Source organism: Lithobates pipiens, unplaced genomic scaffold (assembly GCF_037356315.1).
Source record: "Lithobates pipiens isolate NorthernLeopardFrog02 unplaced genomic scaffold, aLitPip1_a1.2 Scaffold_25, whole genome shotgun sequence".
NCBI classification, from domain to species: Eukaryota; Metazoa; Chordata; class Amphibia; order Anura; family Ranidae; genus Lithobates; species Lithobates pipiens.
The window spans coordinates 108,607,265-108,630,800 of NW_027507787.1; the positions used below are offsets into that span (position 1 = coordinate 108,607,265).

The window sequence follows — 23,536 nt, forward strand, 5'->3', positions numbered from 1 at the left end:
GCTATCATCCCTTCCTCCAATGGGAGATGCCACCGGCATGACAGCCCCGTGTCCTGTCAAGTGGTGCCCCTCTGACAATGTCGTTGTGGTATATGTGGAGCATCCAGGGAGAGGCAGGGACCACCCAAACAGTGAGGGGTAAAGCCTCCAAGGGGGACCGGTGTCAGACAGGAGGCTAGCGGTGTCTTGTACAAGTTGGTTAATTAGACAAGTCATCCAGTGTGTTCCTGTGAGCAGCGGAAGGAAAGGTCGGTAAGGATTATGAATGGGTGGGGGCCAGGGAGTGCATAAAACTGCCACCAGATGACCGGGGCAGAGAGGGCAAGGGGATGAAAGTCAGATCTGGTAGGTGGGGGCGGGGGTGAGGAGTGTCCCTCATATTACTATCTGTATACATTAGCCTGTCTTTTGTACACATTAGCCGGTCCTCTGTATACACTAGTCTGTCTGTATACACTAGTGTATACAGATAGGCTAGATTATACAGAAGAATGTCCTGGGTATGCAGAGATGGAGGCTAGGGTATACAGAGAGAGAGGCTAGAGTATGCATACTTGCTAGTGTATACAGACGGACTAGGGTATACAGAAGGCCGGCTAGTTTATATAGGGAGGCAAATGTGTGCAAAAGATAGGCTAGTGTATACAAATAGGCTAGATTATAGAGAAGAACATCTTGGGTATGCAGAGAGAGAGGCTGGGTTACACAGAGAGGCTGGTGTATGCAGACTTGCTAGTGTATACAGACGGACTAGTGTATACAGAGAGGCTTGGGTATACAGAGAGCTAATGTATAAAGAGCAGCTAGTGTATACAAAAGACATCCAAGGGTCTCCAGAGAGACTCGTGTATGCAGAAGACCGGCTAGTTTATACAGAGAGGCTAAAGTGTACAAAACACAGGCTAGTGTATATAGATAGGCTAGATTATACAGAAGAACGTCCTGGGTATGCAGAGATGGAGGCTAGGGTATACAGAGAAAGAGACTGTGTTACACAGAGAGGCTAGAGTATGCAGACTTGCTAGTGTATACAGACGGACTAGTGTATACAGAGAGGCTTGGGTATACAGAGAGCTAATGTATAAAGAGCAGCTAGTGTATACAAAAGACATCCAAGGGTCTACAGAGAGACTCGTGTATGCAGAAGACCGGCTAGTTTATACAGAGAGGCTAAAGTGTACACAACACAGGCTAGTGTATATAGATAGGCTAGATTATACAGAAGAACGTCCTGGGTATGCAGAGATGGAGGCTAGGGTATACAGAGAGAGAGACTGTGTTACACAGAGAGGCTAGAGTATGCAGACTTGCTAGTGTATACTGACGGACTAGTGTATACAGAAGACCAGCTAGTTTATACAGAGAGGCTAATGTGTACAAAAGACAGGCTAGTTTATACAGATAGGCTAGATTATACAGAAGAACATCCTGGGTATGCAGAGATGGAGGCTAGGGTATACAGAGAGAGAGAGAGAGAGGCTGGGTTACACAGAGAGGCAGGAGTATGCAGACTTGCTAGTGTATACAGATGGACTAGTGTATACAGTAGACCGGCTAGTTTATACAGAGAGGCTAATGTGTACAAAAGACAGGCTAGTTTATACAGATAGGCTAGATTATACAGAAGAAGGTCCTGGTTATGCAAGAGATGGAGGCTAGGGTATGCAGAGAGAGAAGCTTGGTTACACAGACTTGCTAGTGTATACAGACGGACTAGTGTATACAGAGGACCGGCTAGTTTATACAGAGAGGCTAATGTGTACAAAAGACAAGCTAGTTTATACAGATAGGCTAGATTATACAGAAGAACGTCCTGGGTATGCAGAGATGGAGGCTATGGTATACAGAGAGAGAGAGGCTGGGTTACACAGAGAGGCAGGAGTATGCAGACTTGCTAGTGTATACAGATGGACTAGTGTATACAGTAGACCGGCTAGTTTACACAGATAGGCTAATGTGTACAAAAGACAGGCTAGTGTATACAGATAGGCTAGATTATACAGAAGAAGGTCCTGGTTTATGCAAGAGATGGAGGCTAGGGTATGCAGAGAGAGAGGCTTGGTTACACAGACTTGCTAGTGTATACAGAAGGACTAGTGTATACACAGGACCGGCTAGTTTATACAGAGAGGCTAATGTGTACAAAAGACAGGCTAGTGTATACAGATAGACTAGATTAAACAGAAGAACGTCCTGGGTATGCAGAGATGGAGGCTAGGGTATACAGAGAGAGAGGCTAGAGTATGCATACTTGCTAGTGTATACAGGCGGACTAGTGTATACAGAAGACCGGTTAGTTTATACAGAGAGGCAAATGTGTACAAAAGACAGGCTAGTGTATACAGATAGGCTAGATTATACAGAAGAACGTCCTGGGTATGCAGAGATGGAGGCTAGGGTATACAGAGAGAGAGAGAGAGAGAGAGAGAGAGAGAGAGAGAGAGGCTGGGTTACACAGAGAGGCAGGAGTATGCAGACTTGCTAGTGTATACAGATGGACTAGTGTATGCAGTAGACCGTCTAGTTTATACAGAGAGGCTAATGTGTACAAAAGGCAGGCTAGTTTATACAGATAGGCTAGATTATACAGAAGAACGTCCTGGGTATGCAGAGATGGAGGCTAGGGTATACAGAGAGAGAGAGAGGCTAGGTTACACAGAGAGGCAGGAGTATGCAGACTTGCTAGTGTATACAGATGGACTAGTGTATACAGTAGACCGGCTAGTTTACACAGAGAGCCTAATGTGTACAAAAGACAGGCTAGTGTATACAGATAGGCTAGATTATACAGAAGAAGGTCCTGGTTTATGCAAGAGATGGAGGCTAAGGTATACAGAGAGAGAAGTTGGGTTACAAAGGGAGGCTAGTGTATGCAGGCTTGCTATATTGCAGAGCGTAATTTATCAGGAAAGAGATCCAAAGCGTTAGTTGCAGTAGTATCATAAAACTGAGAAATCGTTGCATTACTCTAAATTTAAAAGTTGTTCCGGTAGCACTGAAAAGACGATATTAGATGAGTGATCTACACATTTCGTTTACTATTGCAGAGAGATACCGGCTAAATGTTAATATGTTAATATGTGCTGCGTGTAAGGTAGAAATAAGATGGTTAAGTGTGAGCTGGTTTACCAGGATTTAGAGATAGTAATCTGTTTATTCTAATAATAAATATAGCAAAATAACTCTAAAATTAATATTGAGACAGTATATACAGGTCGGGTTTAAGTGGAAATACACTAAATAACAGCAACGACGTGTGTAGGTTTTTATCAATCAGGTTCATTACGTGTCTTTAATCATGTAGTGAATATACCCCAAATATAGCATAAGGATGAGAAAGGATAATAACGGGCAGAGGATGCCATGGCAAAAAGACAAACTGCATTAGAATTGTGAATATGAATTAGAGATGAAATGCCAATCCCCACGGCTACGTACAGCAAAGCAGCTAAATATTCAGCTAAATATTCTGCAATAGCAGAGATTAAGTATTGCAGTCGAAATGAGATCGGAAGCGTTAGTTGCAGTAGCTCCAAAATGACTGAGAAATCATTTCATTACTCTAAATGTAAAAGTTATCCAGGTAGCACTGAGTGGACTGATATTAGATCGTTGTAATACAAATTCAGTTTCCTATAGCAGAGAGATACCAGCTAAATGTGAAACGAGCAATTAAACTGTTCACGGTAGCATTGCATTACTCTTCATACGTGCAGCGTGTAAAGAAGCAATAAGATGGTTTTGTATTACCCTAAAATTAGCAGTATACGTAATAAAGGTGAGTAGGTAACATATATTTAGACATAGCAAACTCTACAATCTAATTTAGCAAAATTAGAACGGATAATATTGAGACAGTATATAAAAGTCGAGTTTAAGTGGAAATACACAAAATATCTAGCTTACCTTTACATTGTTCAATAGAGCGTTGCAAAGTAATACCAAAGCAGAATGTCGGAATATCAATTAGATGAGATGATTGCTGTAATCATGAAATATCAGCAACGACGTGACAAGGTTTCTATCGTTTTTCAGGATCCTTACGTGTCTTTAAGGATGAGTAAGTATAATAACTGGCAAAGTATGACATGGCAAAGAGACAAATTGCATTAGAGATGTGAGATAGACATGAAATGTCAATCCCCATTGGTTATTTACATGTAACCATTAATGCAGTTAACGCGGCTACATACAGCAAAGTGTGAGCTAAGCAGCTAAATATTACTTAACATATCAGAGATAAAGTATTGCAGTTGAAAAAAGATCGGAAGCGTTACTTGTAGTAGCTTCAAAATGACTGAGAAATCATTTCATTACTCTAAAAGTAAAAGTTATCCCGGTAGCACTGAGTGGACTGATATTAGATGAGTGATCGTTGTGGTACAAATTCAGTTTCTTATAGAGAGAGATACCAGCTAAATGTGAGAAGAGCAATTAAACTGTTCCCATCGGTAGCATTGCATTACTCTTAATATGTGCAGCGTTCAAAGAAGCAATAAGATGGTTTTGTATTATCCTAAAATTAGCAGTATACGTAATAAAGGAGAGTAGGTAACCTGGATTTAGACATAGCAAACTCTATAATCGAATTTAGCAAAATTAGAAAGGATAATATTGAGACAGTATATACAGGTCGAGTTTAAGTGGAAATACACAAAATATATAGCTTACCTTTACATTGTTCAATAGAGCGTTGCAAAGTAATTCCAAGGCAGAATGTCGGAATAGCAATTAGATGAGATGATTGCTGTAATCATGAAATATCAGCAAGGACGTGACTAGGTTTCTATCGTTTTCAGGATCCTTACGTGTCTTTAAGGATGAGAACGTATAATAACTGGCAAAGTATGACATGGCAAAAGAGACAAACTGCATTAGAAATGTGAATGTGAATTAGAGATGAAATGTCAATCCCCATTGGTTATTTACATGTAACCATTAATACAGTTAACGTGGCTACATACAGCAAAGTGTGAGCTAAGCAGCTAAATATTACTTAATATATAAAAGAGATCGGAAGCGTTACTTGCAGTAGCTTCAAAATGATTGAGAAATGATCATATTGTAGGAATAGCAATTAGATGAGATGATTGCTGCAATCATGAAATATCAGCAACGACTAGGTTTCTATCGGATGAGAAGGTATAATAAATGGAAAAGTATGACATGGCAAAGAGGCAAATTGCATTAGAGATGTGAGATGGACATGAAATGTCAATCCCCATTGGTTACTTACATGTAAACGCGGCTACATACAGCAAAGTGTGAGCTAAGCAGCTAAAGGGTATTTAATAGTAAATTGACGTAGCTTGAAAATTCCAACGTTTAAATCGTTCCATTAATTTTGTAACGCACGAAGACGGCTTACACTGACTGTTTTCCGTTTCCACTGCTTATCGGCATAATGTATCAGTAACCATGAACATTAATAGTGATAGACAGCTTACATTAGGATGTATGCATGAGGTGAATGTAAAATAGTTGCATTATGTGTTATTAATGTAATCAAACTGTATTGCTATGCTTTGCTACTGCAACCACTTCTCAATCAAGTAAACCGCCCCACTGCTTTTCTCACATTTTGCTGCTGTTAAAAAATGTGTTGCAAGTGTTAGGTGTTACAAATGGTTATCAGTGCGACAGTTAATGTGGAGAAGAAGTAATACACAAAATAGAGTCAGAAAGAGAATCCTATTGCATAGAGGTCGCGAGAGATGGTTGCATTGCTCTTATGTGCAGTGTGTAAAAGGATTTAAAAAGATGGTTTTGTGTGACTTTTGCTTTAACGTAAAATTAGCTGTAGACATTATAACTATGGTTAGGTTTACAATGATTTAGAGTTAATAATCTCTATAATATAATAATAATAAGTATAGCAAAACAAATTAGGAAAATATTGAGGCATATAGGTCGAGATAACGTGAATACACAAAAGGGTAATATCCTCATTAAGGCAGAATGTCGGAATAGCAATGAGATTCGATGGTTGCAACATAAAACAAAATATGAGAACGGCTAAAATACAGAACAACAGTACATAATTTAAGAGTACAGTAGAATATAGTATAAATTATTTAAGATTAAATAGACTTAGAATGAAAAAAATCTAAGTTTAAATCGTTGAGTAAATCGTTGAGTAAATCGTGAATTTATCAGCTAAATTAACGCTGAGATTATGATTAATTTCACAGTTCCATAACGCGGTCCTTTTCCACTGGTATAGTCATAATGTAATATCAGTAATTGCTATCAGTAAATGTTAAAATTGTAAGACGGTTCGCGGTTATGTGGAATTGATATGGATTTAAAAGCGGTACATTAAATTTCTGAAGCATATGGCAGAAAGACGGCTTACACTGCTTTTCTCACATTTTGCTGCGGTAAAAAGAAATGTTTTGTCACTGTGTTTTAACTGTGACAGTTAAGGTGGAGAAAAAGAAGTAATACAGAAAATAGAGTCAAACAGTGGAAACGTTTATTTGTCATGACAGCTGATACTGGTTGAGCAATAAAACTGTTTTATTAAGATGTAAGACTAGTTTTATTCTCTACATATAGGCTTTTCAGAGAGTTGTATAATATAGGCGACCAATAGGACATTTAAATGGCTTAATGTTGTAGGGAGGAAGTATCGCTTTTCAAAGGTAAGAGATTGAAAGCTTAGCTTGAAAATGTCCGAGAAATAGTTGCTTTAGTCTAAATTTAAAGAATATGCCGGTACCAATGAGAAAGCTTATATTAGACTAGTTGATCTTTGCATTAGACAATCCTATTATTATTATTATTATTATGATTAAGATCATAGTGCAGAGAGATACATTTTGCATTACCGTACAATTAGCGGTAGAACTCATCGAAGTGAATAGATTTAACCGGATTTTGAGATAGTACTCTCTATTTCTAATAAGAAATAAAGAAAAATAAGTCAGGATGGTGTGTCAGGACTGTCACATACTCAATGTGAAAGTTGATGTTGGAATTACAAATATGCAAAATAGAGCAAAAGAGTACATGGTTTATTTATATGTATGATAGTTTTATTGCATGCTTGATGTGGATGATTAAAATCGTGTAGTGAGTATAATCTATATTTAGCATAAGAATGAAAAGGCATAACATGGCAATGAGACAAACTCCATTAGAGATGTGAGCTAGATGAAATGATGAAATGTCTCTGTATAGCCCAGATTGTCTTCTGTTATCACTTAGCCTACCCTCTAAATTCACTAGCCTCTCTATATACACCAGCATGTTTACACTAGCCGGTCTTTGCATACAATAGCTTGTCTTCGATATACACTAGCCTATGTTCTGAATACACTAGCCCGTCTTCTGTCTTCTGTATGCCCTAGCCTGTCTTCTGTATACATTAGTCTCTCTGTATAAACTAGCATCTCTGTATACCCCAAACTGTCTTCTGTAAAAACGTGTCTCTCTTATAGCCTGTCTAGCCTTTCTTCTGTACACACTAGCTTCCCTGTATACACTAACCAGGCTTCTATATACTCTATGCACTAGCCTCTCTGTATAATCTAGCCTCTCTATATACCCTAGATAGTGTTCTGCATACACTAGCCTCTCCGTAGAAGCCAGCCTTTATTCTTTATTCACTAGCCTTTCTTCTGTATGCTGTAGTCTTCTATATATACTAGCTTCTCTGTACACCCCTGCATCTCTGTAATACACTAAACCCTCTGTATACCACAGCCTGTCTTCTGTATACACTAGACTCTCTGTATACACTACCCAGTCTTCTGTATACACTGTCAGCTTGGATGTATACCCAAGCCTGTCTTCTGTATACACTAGTCTCTCTATATGCACTGTCCTATCTGTATACACTCGACTCTCTCTATACACTAACCTCTTTATATGCACTAACATCTTTGTATATACTAGCTTCTCTTTAAACTAGCCTCTCTGTGTACCCCAGCCTCATTGTTTACTCTAGCATCGCTGTATACTCAAGCCTATCTGCATACACGAGTCTGTATTCTGTATTCACTAGCCTTTCTTCTGTCTTCTATATATACTAGCTTCTCTGTACAACCTTGCATCTCTGTAAAAACTGTCTGAACTAGCCAGTATTATGTATACACTCACCGACTGTATACACTAGACTCTCTGAATACACTAAACCCTCTGTATACCACAGCCTGTCTTCTGTATACACTAGACTGTAAAACTAGCTAGAATACACCAGCCTGTCTTCTTTACCCACTAGACTCTCTGTATGCACTACCCAGTCTTCTGTATACACTGTCATCTTTGATGTATACCCAAGCCTGTCTTCTGTATACACTAGTTTCTCTATATGCACTGTCCTATCTGTATACACTCGACTCTCTCTATACACTAACCTCTCTATATACACTAACATCTTTGTATATACTAGCTTCTCTTTAAACTAGCCTCTCTGTGTACCCCAGCCTCATTGTTTACTCTAGCATCGCTGTATACTCAAGCCTATCTGCATACACGAGTCTGTATTCTGTATTCACTAGCCTTTCTTCTGTCTTCTATATATACTAGCTTCTCTGTACAACCTTGCATCTCTGTAAAAACTGTCTGAACTAGCCAGTATTATGTATACACTCACCGACTGTATACACTAGACTCTCTGAATACACTAAACCCTCTGTATACCACAGCCTGTCTTCTGTATACACTAGACTGTAAAAACTAGCTAGAATACACCAGCCTGTCTTCTTTACCCACTAGACTCTCTGTATGCACTACCCAGTCTTCTGTATACACTGTCATCTTTGATGTATACCCAAGCCTGTCTTCTGTATACACTAGTTTCTCTATATGCACTGTCCTTTCTGTATACTCTCGACCCTCTCTATACATTAACCTCTCTATATACACTAACATCTTTGTATATACTAGCCTCTCTTTAAATTAGCCTCTCTGTGTACCCCAGCCTCACTGTTTACTCTAGCATCTCTGTATACTCAAGCCTTTCTACATACACGAGTCTGTATTCTGTATTCACTAGCCTTTCTTCTGTATGCTGTAGTCTTCTATATATACCAGCTTCTCTGTACACCCTTGCATCTCTGTAAACACTGTGTAAACTAGCCAGTCTTATGTATACACTCGCCGACTGTATACACTAGACTCTCTGAATACACTAAACTCTCTGTATACCACAGTCTGTCTTCTGCATACACTAGACTGTAAATACTAGCTAGAATACACCAGCCTGTCTTCTGTATACACTAGTCTCTCTATATGCACTGTCCTATCTGTATACACTCGACTCTCTCTATACACTAACCTCTCTATATGCACTAACATCTTTGTATATACTAGCTTCTCTTTAAACTAGCCTCTCTGTGTACCCCAGCCTCATTGTTTACTCTAGCATCGCTGTATACTCAAGCCTATCTGCATACACGAGTCTGTATTCTGTATTCACTAGCCTTTCTTCTGTCTTCTATATATACTAGCTTCTCTGTACAACCTTGCATCTCTGTAAGATAGACTCTCTGCATGCACTACCCAGTTTTCTGTATACACTGTCATCTTTGATGTATACCCAAGCCTGTCTTCTGTATACACTAGCTTCTCTATATGCACTGTCCTTTCTGTATACACTCGACTCTCTCTATACACTAACCTCTCTATATACACTAACATCTTTGTATATACTAGCCTCTCTTTAAACTAGCCTCTCTGTGTACCCCAGTCTCACTGTTTACTCTAGCATCTCTGTATACTCAAGCCTATCTACATACACGAGTCTGTATTCTGTATTCACTAGCCTTTCTTCTGTATGCTGTAGTCTTCTATATATACCAGCTTCTCTGTACACCCTAGCACTGTAACAGTGCTAGGTTCCTGTATTACAGAAACAGAACACCAGCAATAAGGTGTATACTGTGCAGGAGGCACACAACACCCACTCTAACTTTTCCACTGCAGATGCATGTATTGCAGAAATTGAACACCAGTAATAAAGGGTAGCTTCAGGTGTGTACTGTGCAGGAGGCACTAACACCCACTGTAAAAGTGCTAGGTTCCCAAGCAGTAAAGACACTGTCCCTGCCTATCGTCCTCTTTCCCTGACCACCGCAACACACTATACAAGGCCGGGTGAGCTATACTTGGCCACAGGAATCCTGCCTGTGGTGAATTATGGCTCTCGTCACAGAGGATGACACATCTGATCTTATTATATAGAACCTATTATGCTCCTCGTAAACTTTTTCAGTTTGGCCGAACGGCCGGACGCAAGTTGCCCCCGGTGCGGGAACATGGTGGGAGACATGATGCACATGTTTTGGAGATGCCCGAAGTTGATCCGCTACTGGACAGAGGTGACAGGAACCATTGATCGGGTGTTTGGAACCTCCACCAGGATGGAGGCGAAGTATTGTCTCCTGGGATTAGTTGGCAGTTCTGAGATGCCTATTTCAGGCAAGGAAACTGTTGGCAATGACTTGGTTTTTTTCACTTGTTTCCCAAGATGACCATGTTGGCGTTTGTCAAGATGGTTGAGAGTGCCCAAAGAGATCGCCTATGGCCCCATCACCTTGAAAGTGCCTGATCTTGTCTGATCTCGGAGGCTAAGCATTGTCCGGCCTGATTAGTAACTGGGTGGGAGACCAACTGGGAATACCAGGTGTCGTAGGATTCTTTTTATGTTGTTGGCGTTGACATGGTTTTTTTTTCCACTTGTTTCCCAAGGTGATCATCTTGGCATTTGTCAAGAGGGCTGGGAGAGCCCAAAGAAATCTCCTATGACCACATCCCCCTGAAAGCGCCCGATCTCATCTGATCTCAGAGGCTAAGCAGGGTCCGGCCTGGATAGTACCTAATTAAAGGTGCCGTAGGAATCTTTTTATATTGTTGGCTTTGACCTGTTTTTCTTTCGCTTGTTTCCCAAGGTGACCATTTTAGCATCAGTCAAGAGTTTTGAGTATGTCCCAAAGCGTTCGCCTGAGGTCACATCACCCTGAAAGCGCCCGATCTCAGAGGCTAAGCAGGGTCTGGGTCAGATGGGAGACCGCCAGGGTCTATGTTGTTGGCGTTGACCTGTTTTTTTTCACTTGTTTCCCAAGATAACCATCTTGCTATTTGTCAAGAGGGTTGAGAGTGTCTAAATAGAACACCTATGGCCACATCACCCTGAAAGCGCACAATCTCATCTGATCTCGGAGGCCTAGCAGTGTACGGCCTGGTTAATACCTGTATGGGAGACCATCTGTGAATACCAGGCGCCGTAGGCTTCTTTTTATGTTGTTGGCGTTTACCTGTTTATTTTCGCTTGTTTACCAAGGTGACCATCTTGGCGTTTGTCAAGAGGGTTGAGCGTGCATTTGATCTCAGAGGCTAAGCAGGGTTGGGACATGGTTAGTACCTGGATGGGAGACCGCCTGGGATTTCTCGATGCCATAGGCTTTAGTTTTAAGTTGTTGGCATTGACTTATTTTTTTTTATTTTTATTATTCTTTTATTAAGTAAAACAACATAAATATAACAGTCAACCATACACCATGACCCAGGGTCACCATTACATGGTAACAAAAAATAGGCAGCCAAATAACTCTGGGTTCTCAGAGGGGAGTCCTACAGTTTCATGCAGAAAAGAGAGAAACCCCACCTCCGACATGTAGTACAGTATGACTAGTGCAGCTCCGTTCGGACAAATGTAATCATGGAGAACAACTGGGACCACAGCGAGCCAGCTTATCATGACCTACGTGAACCAGAGTAAAATATGAGCCGGGCATGTCCAGAACCCTGGGGTTCTTCTGGGTCCCAAAGGCTAGTAAGGAGACAAGGCATAGTCAAAAGGGAGGACGGGGGAAGAAGAGAGTGCAAAGACGGAGAGAAAGGAGGTGGGGGGAATGCGGCAGGGAAAAAAAGAAAAATAAAGACAAAAAGGGAGGAAGGGAATGCCACCCAGGGCAGACATGGCCTACGTAGGTAAACGTTAGATTTTCAGTCGTTTTCTGGGACAGAGGCACTGCTCACCTCCCGAATGTAGTCTCGAGTACCAGTAAAATACCTCCAGGGCCTCCATGTAACACTAACAGCCTCTTCAGTGTTGTGAAGGGTGGCGGTCAATTCTTCCATCTGGAGAATATGATTGACTTTGGAATACCACAGCACCTTGGATGGGGGCTGAGGCTGCCTCCACAGTGCGGGAATGCAGGCCCGGGCGGCATTCAGGAGTTGCATTGTGAGGGTTTTTTTGTATTTTCGAACAGGCTGTTCGGTCAAGTGTAGAAGGCACGCTGCTGGGAACCCAAAAGTTCCTCAAGGCCGGGCATGCCCAGAAAAGGTGTCCCATGGTCCCTGTATCTGAATTTCACCTCCAACAAACATCCGGGATCGATCTATCCATTGTATTCAGAAGGTATGGGACTCTATACCAGCGTGAGACTATCTTGTATCCTGATTCTTGATATTGGTTTGCGATGGAAGCTTTATGTACTAAGGTCAGGATCTTCCCTATCTGTTGTGGGGTAAATGTGATGCCTAAGTCCCTCTCCCATTTGTGGATAAATGGTGGGGGGTAGGTTGTACAGGAGGGAGAGGGTGTGTCGCACAGGTTCCCTTTTTGTGACAGATGGATTCATAGGGTGTCAGGTCTCTAGGAGTGTAGGGGGCCCTTTGTATGGCCAGAAGAAAGTGACGAAGTTGATAAGTACTAAACAAGTCAAGCGGAGGGTCAGAAAGCTCGGCGACAGTTTGCGTGGTCGGGAGCCCTCCCGAGGGCCAAACCTCTCCCAGACGCTGTTTCCCCACCACTGTCAAATGTCGCAGTTTCTTGTTGGTAAATCCCGGTGGGAAGTCTGGATTACCTATAACCGGAGTCATTGGTGATGGCAGGGGAGCAATGTGTGTGCAGCGGAACAACCTCCGCACAACAGCCAACGTAGCTCCCACTACGGGGTGACCTCTGAGGTCTTTTGGTAGGGAGGACAGGAGCCACGGGGAGGTCAATAGGGGAATGGATCCATCCTCAATCTCCATCTCCACCCACTGCTTGTGTGGGCCATTACAATGGCAATCAACGACTCTCGCTAGCAGAGTCACTCTGTAGTATTGTCTGAGATCTGGGAGACCCAGACCCCCCTAGTCCTTTGGTCTGGCAAGCTATTGCAAACGGGCTCTGGGCGGTTTGCACGCCCAAATAAAGTCCCGGAGCAGCACCTGCAGTTGTCTGAAAAAAGTTGGGGGTAACCGGATCGGTAATGTCTGGAACATGTATAAGATCCGCGGGAGGGCTGTCATTTTGAATGCATTACATCGCCCGAACCAGGTCAGTGTTAAAGCATGCCAGTTTCCCAAATCAGATTTCAGTCTATCCAGGAGAGGGACAAAATTAAGCGGGTACAATTGCGCTAAATCCGCTGCGATGTCAATGCCCAGGTAACATATAGATTTTTCAGCCCAGTAGAATCTAAAAGCGGAGCGGAGCCTCTTGGCCTCACCATCCGGGACCGATATATTCAATACAGCCGACTTGGCGCAATTGATTTTATAGTTTGATAGGCTGCCGTATCGCTGTAGAGACGCAAGTATATTGGGAAGCAAAATGTGTGGATTGGAGACGGAAAAAAAATAGATCGTCAGTGTACGCCGCAATTTTGTGGTGTGCCGAGGGTTTGGATATGCCAGTAACATTCGGGTCATTCCGAACATGACACATAAGTGGTTCCAGTGTCAGAATAAAAATTAGGGGAGACAGACGGCACCCCTGCCTCGTCCCATTAGTGATGGGGAAAGAGTCCGAGCACCACTCGTTCACCCGTACCGCTGCCGACGGCGTGGAGTAAAGCGACATTACCCAGCTCATCATGTTGGAGCCAAGACCTATATGTTCCAGGGTGGCCTACATAAAGTGCCAGGCCACCCTGTCAAAGGCCTTCTCCGCGTCCGTTGACAACATAAGCAAGGGCCTTCCCTGTACATGCGCCGCATGGATTAAATTGAGGACTCGGGCCGTATTGTCTCTAGCTTCCGACTTATTTTTATTTTTTTTGCTTGTTTCCCAAGGTGACCATCTTGGCGTTTGTCAAGAGGGTTGAAAGTGCCTGAAGAGATAGCCTACGGGCACATCACCCTGAAAGCACCCAATCTCGTTTGATCTTGGAGGCTAAGAAGAGTCGGGCCTTGTTAGTACCTGGATGGGAGACCGCCTGGGAATACCAGGTGTCGTAGACTTCTTTTAATGTTGTTGGCGTTGACCTGTTTTTTTTTTCGCTTGTTTCCCAAAGTGACCATCTTGGTGTTTGTCAAGAGGGTTGAGAGTGCCTGAAGAGATTGCCTATGGCCACATCACTCTGAAAGCACCCAATCTCGTCTGATCTTGGAGGCTAAGAAGAGTCGGGCCTGGTTAGTACCTGGATGGGAGACCACCTGGGAATACCAGTTATTGTAGGCTTCTTTTTATGTTGTTGGCGTTGATTCGTTTTTTTTTTTGCTTGTTTCCCAAGGTGACCATCTTGGCATTTGTCAAGAAGGTTGAGAGTGCCCAAAGAGATCGCTTATAGCAGCATCACCCTGCATGAACCCTATCTCTTCTCTTCTCTGAGGCTAAGAAGGGTTGGGCCTAGTTAGTACCTGGATGGGAGATGGCGTTGGAATACCAGGTGCCGTATTCTTCTTTTTATGTTGTTGACATTGACCTGTTTTTTTTCGCTTGTATCTCAAGGTGACTATCTTGGCTTTTTTCAAGAGGGTTGACAATGCCCAAAGAGATTGCCTATGGGCACATAACCCTGAAAGCGCCCGATCTCCTCTGATCTCAGAAGCTAAACAGGGTTGGGCCTTGCTAGTACCTGGATTGGAGACCACCTGGGAATACTAGGTGCTGTAGGCTTCCTTTTATGTTGTTGGCCTTGACCTGTTTTTTTTTTTCACTTGTTTCCCAAGGTGACCATCTTGGCGTTTGTCAAGAGGGTTGAAAGTGCCTGAAGAGATTGCCTACGGGCACATCACCCTGAAAGCACCCGATCTCGTTTGATGTTGGAGGCTAAGAAGAGTCGGGCCTTGTTAGTGCCTGGATGGGAGACCGCCTGGGAATACCAGGTGTCGTAGACTTCTTTTTATGTTGTTGGCGTTGACCTGTTTTTTTTCCGCTTGTTTCCCAAAGTGACCATCTTGGTGTTTGTCAAGAGGGTTGAGAGTGCCTGAAGAGATTGCCTATGGCCACATCACTCTGAAAGCACCCAATCTCATCTGATCTTGGAGGCTAAGAAGAGTCGGGCCTGGTTAGTACCTGGATGGGAGACCACCAGGGAATACCAGTTATTGTAGGCTTCTTTTTATGTTGTTGGCGTTGATTCGTTTTTTTTTTTTTTGCTTGTTTCCCAAGGTGACCATCTTAGCATTTGTCAAGAGGGTTGAGAGTGCCCAAAGAGATCGCTTATAGCAGCATCACCCTGAAAGAGCCCTATCTCTTCTCTTCTCTGAGGCTAAGAAGGGTTGGGCCTAGTTAGTACCTGGATGGGAGATGGCGTTGGAATACTAGGTGCCGTATTCTTCTTTTTATGTTGTTGACATTGACCTGTTTTTTTTCGCTTGTATCTCAAGGTGACTATCTTGGCATTTGTCAAGAGGGTTGAGAATGCCCAAAGAGATTGCCTATGGGCACATAACCCTGAAAGCACCCTATCTCCTCTGATCTCAGAAGCTAAACAGGGTTGGGCCTTGCTAGTACCTGGATTGGAGACCACCAGGGAATACTAGGTGCTGTAGGCTTCTTTTTATGTTGTTGGCCTTGACCTGTTTTTTTTTCACTTGTTTCCCAAGGTGACCATCTTGGCGTTTGTCAAGAGGGTTGAGAGTGCCCGAAGAGATTACCTATGGCCCCATCACCCTGAAAGCGCCCAATCTCGTCTGATCTCGGATGCTAAACAGTGTCAGGCCTGGTTAGTACCTGGATGGGAGACCGCCTGGGAATACCAGGTGCCATAGGCTTCTTTTTTTTTATTTTTTTTATTTAGTAGTATGCGACATACAATGCAAAGGCAACTTCACAGAATGTGTGATACAAATAGTTACAAACAAACGATCATATTGCATGGATATCAGAGCCAATGGTAAGAAGTCAGAGGAGAATAGCACGTGTACAGCTTTGCGGTCATATCAAGATGAGATTAAAGCTCCATCTTGTTGGGATCCTCTACTACTTAAAATATTATTGATACTAGCCCTGCTACCCTCGAAGAGTTTAGATATCCATAGATAGGGGAAGAGTATTGTGTAGTAGTCAAATGGGGTCGGAACCTACCATTTTCTTTTCCCTTTTTTGAGTTAAGAAGGGAAATAGTAGAACTGAAAAGAGGGAGAAGGGGAAAGAGAAGATTGGGGAAGGAAATGGCAGAAAAGGAAAAGAAGGGGTAAGGGGGTGTCGTGGGTAGAGTGGATAGGATGGGGTCCCCTCCCAGGGAGCAAGAGACGCCCTCGGCTCACCAGATCATCAGCTGTCCAACGTTTGGAACAGCGATCTCCAATGATCACCATGAGCTTACTATGTCTCGCGGAGGTATTCTTCCGAAAAGCGAAACTGGGTCCAGTAGAACCATCTGTTCCCATGCTCCTCCGTTTTATCCCTCATTGTGGCAGTCAGGTCTTCCATTCGTTCAATATCATTTACCCTTGCGAACCACTGGGTCACCATTGGAGCAGATTGCTCTTTCCACTGACTTGGGATGCAGGCCCTAGCTGCATTGAGGAGATGTTTAAGTAAGGACTTATGATAACGCTTTCTCGACATAGGAGTTAGAGTGAGAAGAACTGCTGCGGGATCATTGGCTAAGGAAATCTCTGTGAACTTGTGGATGAGTCTCAGGACAGGCTGCCAGAATGTTTGTAATTTAGGGCATTTCCAGAAAATGTGGAGAATGGTGCCAGCCTGTTGCCCACAGCGACAGCAGCGGTCAGATTGACCGGGGAATATTTTGGCCAACACCACCGGTGTACGATACCAGCGTGTGATCAGCTTATATGAGATCTCCTGATATTTACTGCAGAGTGACGACTTATGGGCGAAAAAGAGTATTCTGTCCTTCTGTGGTTTGGAGAATGTAGTTTGTAAGTCCCTTTTCCATTTAGCTAGGAAGGGTGGATCCGTGGAGGATTGTGCGTCTGTCAGGATTTGGTAGGACCTAGAGAGGGAACCACGAATTGGGCCATCATCCAGGCAAAGTTCCTCAAAGGGGTGGAATTGTCTAGAGAAGAACGAATGGTTAGGTAGTGATCCGAGGAAATGGATTAGCTGTCTAGCTCTCCAGCTATCCAATGCAACAGGTACTTGCTCTAGCAGTATGGTCCCCATGGGAATCAAGCCCGTGGGTCCAAGAAATAGGGCTGCTCTCAGAAGCCCTTTCGGGGCTTGCCTGGTAAAGGCCTGGTCAGACAGGCCCGGAGGGAATCTAGGATGTCCAATAATTGGGGTCATAGGAGAAGGGAAGTTAGTCAGGTGGGAAAGGTGAAAAAAACTATCCATCTCGGCGAGCGAGGGGCCAATTAACGGGTGAGTAGTCACACAGGGCTCCAATGGCCTCCCCGCCCAAGGCAGACCAGCCAGTGGAACCCGCGCCATCTCCTGCTCTAGCTTGACCCATAGCTTCAGTTCCCTATGCCGGTGTCTTATCACATATGGTCCCCCATCGGATAGTGTCCGCTGTGTACTGCGCATGCGCAGTACACAGCAACACAGATTCCGAAAATTGCCGAGCATGAACGGCGCCTGCGCACTGAGTCCAGGTTCTATCCCCACTATCCAAGTGGACATAGAGTAAGAATATAAAAGAGCCGAGCGCAGCGAGGCCGAGCCCGAAGCGTGGCGAGCGAAGCTCGCCTGCGAGGGGCCCTCTAATATTCACAACCCTATGTCCGCTTGGATGGTGGGGCTACCACCTCCACTCACCGCGCAGGCGCCGTTCAGCTTCGGAGATTTTCCGAAGCTTCGTCTGCTCCGTACTGCGCATGCGCAGTACGGCGTGGACACTATATCATGGCCGGACAGTATATGGCAGAACACCGGCACCAGTCAACCCCCGGTGTCATGTGCATCGTTGTGTAATATAGAGCAGGGTTCGGGAAGCCAATACCTCCCCGCAATTTCGGTCGCAATAGCATTGCCCTACCAATACGCATATGTTTTCTGCGCCAGAGGAACTTGATAAAGATTGAGCGAACCGCATGAAAGAAAGTCTGGGGTATTTTGATAGGTAAGGCTTGTAGTAGATACAGAAGTCGTGGCATCGCGTTCATCTTCAACACATTACAGCGTCCGAACCATGACAGAGCTAGTGGGTCCCATCTTTTAAGGTCCGCTGTAAGCCCATAGGCTTCTTTTTATGTTGTTGGCTTTGACCTGTTTTTTTTGCTTGTTTCTCAAGGTGACCATCTTGGCGTTTGTCAAGAGGGTTGGGCGTGCCTTGAAGAGAACGCTTACGGCCACATCAACCTGAAAGCACCCGATCTTGTCTGAATTCAGAGGCTAAGCAGCGTCAGGCCTGGTTAGTACCTGGATGGGAGACTGCCTGGGAAGACCAGGTGCCATAGAAGGATCTGGTCCGGTTAGTGTCTTGATTGGGAGATCGCCTGGGAATACTGGATGCCGTATGCCGCGTACACACGAGCAGACTGTATGGCGTACTTAGTCCGTCGAAACACATTTCAGCGGACAATCCGCTCGTGTGTGGGCTTCAGTGGACTTTTTTTTTTTTTTGTTTAATATATGTTTATTAAATGAAAAGAAAAGACAGGTATCAAAGAGATAATAACAGAAAGCTTGGCACATATATCATCAAGTGCAAAATAGGACAGGGATTGCAGAGGTTATGGTACACGGTCAATGACATAAAAGCTCTTCACAGCTCACAAACAAAAAAAAAAGATAACCGAGTATGTTCTAAGCCTACCAGCGTAACACAAAGAGCATCCAACTTCCCACAAGTGGGACTGCGGATGCTAGACTGCAAGGTCCCTAGTTGCAGCAGACAAACAATGTTGTACCAAGTAACTAATAAGAAAGCGTGGGGAGAAAGTGAGGGGCGGGGTTTTCCGGGTTGTCCATGTCCAGTTACGTTCCCCACGTAGGACTACCCGTATTGGGTAATAGCCCAGGATTGGGCGCGTTGCCGGGCGCCGGCTGCCTCCCTGTAATGGGGGGGCGGTGGGCGGCAGGCAAACAGTTTTAAACAGAAGTAGGCTTCTTTTTATGTTGTTGGCGTTTACCTGTTTATTTTGCTTGTTTACCAAGGTGACCATCTTGGCATTTAACAAGAGGGTTGAGAGTGCCCAAAGAGATCACCTACGGCCCCATCACCCTGAAAGCGCCCAATCTCATCTGATCTCAGAGGCTAAACAGTGTCGGGCCTGGTTAGTACCTGGATGGGAGACCGCCTGGAAATACCAGGTGCCATAGGCTTCTTTTTATGTTGTTGGCTTTGAACTGTTTATTTCGCTTGTTTCTCAAGGCGACCATCTTGGCGTTTGTCAAGAGGGTTGGGCATGTCTTGAAGAGAACGCTTACGGCCACATCACCCTGAAAGCGCCCGATCTCGTCTGATTTCATAGGCTTAGCAGCGTCAGGCCTGGTTAGTACCTGGATGGGAGACTGCCTGGGAAGACCAGGTGACATAGAAGGATCTGGCCTGGTTAGTGTCTTGATTGGGAGATCGCCTGGGAATACCGGATGCCGTAGCATTCTTTTTATGTTGTTGGCTTTGACCTGTTTTTTTTCCCTTGTTTCCCAAGGTGACCATCTTGGCATTTGTCAAGAGGGTTGAGAGTGCACAAAGAAATTGCCTACGGGTACAACACCCTGAAAGCGCCCAATCTCGTCTGGTCTCAGAGGCTAAGCAGGGTTGGTCCTGGTTTGTACCTGGATGGGAGACCGCCTGGGTTTTCCAAATGCCGCAGGCTTCTTTTTATGTTGTTGGCGTTGACTTGTTTTTTTTGTCTGTTCCCCAAGATGACCATCTTGGCGTTTGTCAAGAGGGTTGAGCGTGCATTTGATCTCAGAGGCTAAGCAGGGTTGGGACCTGGTTAGTACCTGGATGGGAGACCGCCTGGGATTTCTCGATGCCATAGGCTTTAGTTTTAAGTTGTTGGCATTGACTTATTTTTTTTTTAATTATTCTTTTATTAAGTAGAACAACATAAATATAACAGTCAACCATACAGCATGACCCAGGGTCACAATTACATTGTAACAAAAAATAGGCAGCCAAATAACTCTGGGTTCTCAGAGGGGAGTCCTACAGTTTCATGCAGAAAAGAGAGAAACCCCACCTCCGACATGTAGTACAGAAGTACTGAGTAACGGAGTAGTGCAGCTCCGTTCAGACAAATGTAATCATGGAGAACAACTGGGACCACAGCGAGCCAGCTTATCATGACCTACGTGAACCAGAGTAAAATATGAGCCGGTCATGTCCAGAACCCTGGGGTTCTTCTGGGTCCCGAAGGCTAGTAAGAAGACAAGGCATAGTCAAAAGGGAGGACGGGGGAAGAAGAGAGTGCAAAGACGGAGAGAGAGGAGGTGGGGGGATGGCGGCGGGAAAAAAAAGAGAAATAAAGACAAAAAGGGAGGGGGGAATGCCACCCAGGGCAGACATGGCCTACGTAGGTAAACATTAGATGTTCAGTCGTTTTCTGGGACAGAGGCACTGCTCACCTCCCGAACGTAGTCTCGAGTACCAGTAAAATACCTGCAGGGCCTCCATGTAACACTAAATGCCTCTTCAGTGTTGTGAAGGGTGGCGGTCAATTCTTCCATCCGGAGAATATGATTGATTTTGGAATACCACAGCACCTTGGATGGGGGCTGAGGCTGCCTCCACAGTGCGGGAATGCAGGCCCGGGCGGCATTCAGGAGTTGCATCGTGAGGGTTTTTTTGTATTTTCGAACAGGCTGTTCGGTCAAGTGTAGAAGGCACGCTGCTGGGAACCCAAAAGTTCCTCAAGGCCGGGCATGCCCAGATAAGGCGTCCCATGATCCCCGTATCTGAATTTCCCCTCCAACAAACATCCGGGATCGATCTATCCATTTTATTCAGAAGTTATGGGACTCTATACCAGCGTAAGACTATCTTGTATCCTGATTCTTGATATTGGTTTGCGATGGAAGCTTTATGTACTAAGGTCAGGATCTTCCCTATCTGTTGTGGGGTAAATGTGATGCCTAAGTCCCTCTCCCATTTGTGGATAAATGGTGGGGGTCGACTCCTCCTCCTGACTACTCAATAGGTTGTACAGGAGGGAGAGGGTGTGTCGCACAGGTTCTCTTTTGTGACAGATGGATTCATAGGGTGTCAGGTCTCTAGGAGTGTAGGGGGCCCTTTGTATGGCCAGAAGAAAGTGACGAAGTTGATAAGCACTAAACAAGTCAAGCGGAGGGTCAGAAAGCTCGGCGACAGTTTGCGTGGTCGGGAGCCCTCCCGAGGGCGACACCTCTCCCAGTCGCTGTTTCCCCACCACTGTCAACTGTCGCAGTTTCTTGCTGGTAAATCCCGGTGGGAAGTCTGGATTACCTATAACCGGAGTCATTGGTGATGGCAGGGGAGCAATGTGTGTGCAGCGGAACAACCTCCGCACAACAGCCAACGTAGCTCCCACTACGGGGTGACCTCTGAGGTCTTTTGGTAGGGAGGACAGGAGCCACGGGGAGGTCAATAGGGGAATGGATCCATCCTCAATCTCCATCTCCACCCACTGCTTGTGTGGGCCATTACAATGCCAATCAACGACTTTGGCTAGCAGAGTCACTCTGTAGTATTGTCTGAGATCTGAGAGACCCAGACCCCCCTTGTCCTTTGGTCTGGCAAGCAATTGCAAACGGGCTCTGGGCGGTTTGCGTGCCCAAATAAAGTCCCGGAGCAGCACCTGCAGTTGTCTGAAAAAAATTGGGGGTAACCGGATCGGTAATGTCTGGAACATGTGTAAGATCCGCGGGAGGGCCGTCATTTTGAATGCATTACAGCGCCCGAACCAGGTCAGTGTTAAAGCATGCCAGTTTCCCAAATCAGATTTCAGTCTATCCAGGAAAGGGACAAAATTAAGCGGGTACAATTGCGCTAAATCCGCTGCGATGTCAACGCCCAGGTAACATATCGATTTTTCAGCCCAGTAGATGGAAAAGCGGAGCGGAGCCTATTGGCCTCACCACCCGGGACCGATATATTCAATACAGCTGACTTGGCGCAATTGATTTTATAGTTTGATAGGCTGCCGTATCGCTGGAGAGACGCAAGTATATTGGGACGCAAAATGTGTGGATTGGAGACGGAAAAAATTAGATCGTCAGCCTACGCCGCAATTTTGTGGTGTGGTGTGCCGAGGGTTTGGATATGCCAGTAATATTCGGGTCATTCCGAACGTGACACATAAGTGGTTCCAGTGTCAGAATAAAAATGAGGGGAGACAGAGGGCACCCCTGCCTCGTCCCATTAGTGATGGGGAAAGAGTCCGAGCACCACTCGTTCACCCGTACCGCTGCCGACGGCGTGGAGTAAAGCGGGTTGAGAGTGCCTGAAGAGATTGCCTATGGCCACATCACTCTGAAAGCACCCAATCTCGTCTGATCTTGGAGGCTAAGAAGAGTCGGGCCTGGTTAGTACCTGTAGGCTTCTTTTTATGTTGTTGGCGTTGATTCGTTTTTTTTTTTTTGCTTGTTTCCCAAGGTGACCATCTTGGCATTTGTCAAGAGGGTTGAGAGTGCCCAAAGAGATCGCTTACAGCAGCATCACCCTGAAAGAGCCCTATCTCTTCTCTTCTCTGAGGCTAAGAAGGGTTGGGCCTAGTTAGTACCTGGATGGGAGATGGCGTTGGAATACTAGGTGCCGTATTCTTCTTTTTATGTTGTTGACATTGACCTGTTTTTTTTCGCTTGTATCTCAAGGTGACTATCTTGGCATTTGTCAAGAGGGTTGAGAATGCCCAAAGAGATTGCCTATGGGCACATAACCCTGAAAGCACCCGATCTCCTCTGATCTCAGAAGCTAAACAGGGTTGGGCCTTGCTAGTACCTGGATTGGAGACCACCTGGGAATACTAGGTGCTGTAGGCTTCTTTTTATGTTGTTGGCCTTGACCTGTTTTTTTTTTCACTTGTTTCCCAAGGTGACCATCTTGGCGTTTGTCAAGAGGGTTGAGAGTGCCCGAAGAGATCACCTACGGCCCCATCACCCTGAAAGCGCCCAATCTCGTCTGATCTTGAATGCTAAACAGTGTCGGGCCTGGTTAGTACCTGGATGGGAGACCGCCTGGGAATACCAGGTGCCATAGGCTTCTTTTTTATTTATTTAGTAGTATGCGACATACAATGCAAAGGCAACTTCACAGAATGTGTGATACAAATAGTTACAAACAAACGATAATATTGCATGGATATCAGAGCCAATGGTAAGAAATTCAAGGAGAATAGCACGTGTACAGCTTTGCGGTCATATGAAGATGAGATTAAAGCTCCATCTCGTTGGGATCCTCTACCACTTAAAATATTATTGACACTAGCCCTGCTACCCTCGAAGAGTTTAGATATCCATAGATAGGGGAAG

The 23,536-nt window shown here is 44.6% G+C and overlaps 9 pseudogenes; all 9 read left to right on the forward strand.

Moving 5' to 3' along the window:
* Window positions 1-14,065: 14,065 nt before the first annotated feature.
* Window positions 14,066-14,184, forward strand: LOC143932632 (5S ribosomal RNA; annotated as a pseudogene).
* A 101-nt stretch (window positions 14,185-14,285) lies between these two features.
* On the forward strand, window positions 14,286-14,404 carry LOC143931976 (5S ribosomal RNA; annotated as a pseudogene).
* Window positions 14,405-14,723: 319 nt separating this feature from the next.
* LOC143931283 (5S ribosomal RNA) lies at window positions 14,724-14,842 on the forward strand (annotated as a pseudogene).
* A 321-nt stretch (window positions 14,843-15,163) lies between these two features.
* LOC143932214 (5S ribosomal RNA) lies at window positions 15,164-15,282 on the forward strand (annotated as a pseudogene).
* A 322-nt stretch (window positions 15,283-15,604) lies between these two features.
* LOC143932142 (5S ribosomal RNA) lies at window positions 15,605-15,723 on the forward strand (annotated as a pseudogene).
* Window positions 15,724-15,823: 100 nt separating this feature from the next.
* LOC143932546 (5S ribosomal RNA) lies at window positions 15,824-15,942 on the forward strand (annotated as a pseudogene).
* A 3,344-nt stretch (window positions 15,943-19,286) lies between these two features.
* LOC143931357 (5S ribosomal RNA) lies at window positions 19,287-19,405 on the forward strand (annotated as a pseudogene).
* A 3,523-nt stretch (window positions 19,406-22,928) lies between these two features.
* Window positions 22,929-23,047, forward strand: LOC143931100 (5S ribosomal RNA; annotated as a pseudogene).
* A 101-nt stretch (window positions 23,048-23,148) lies between these two features.
* On the forward strand, window positions 23,149-23,267 carry LOC143932297 (5S ribosomal RNA; annotated as a pseudogene).
* Window positions 23,268-23,536: the final 269 nt, after the last annotated feature.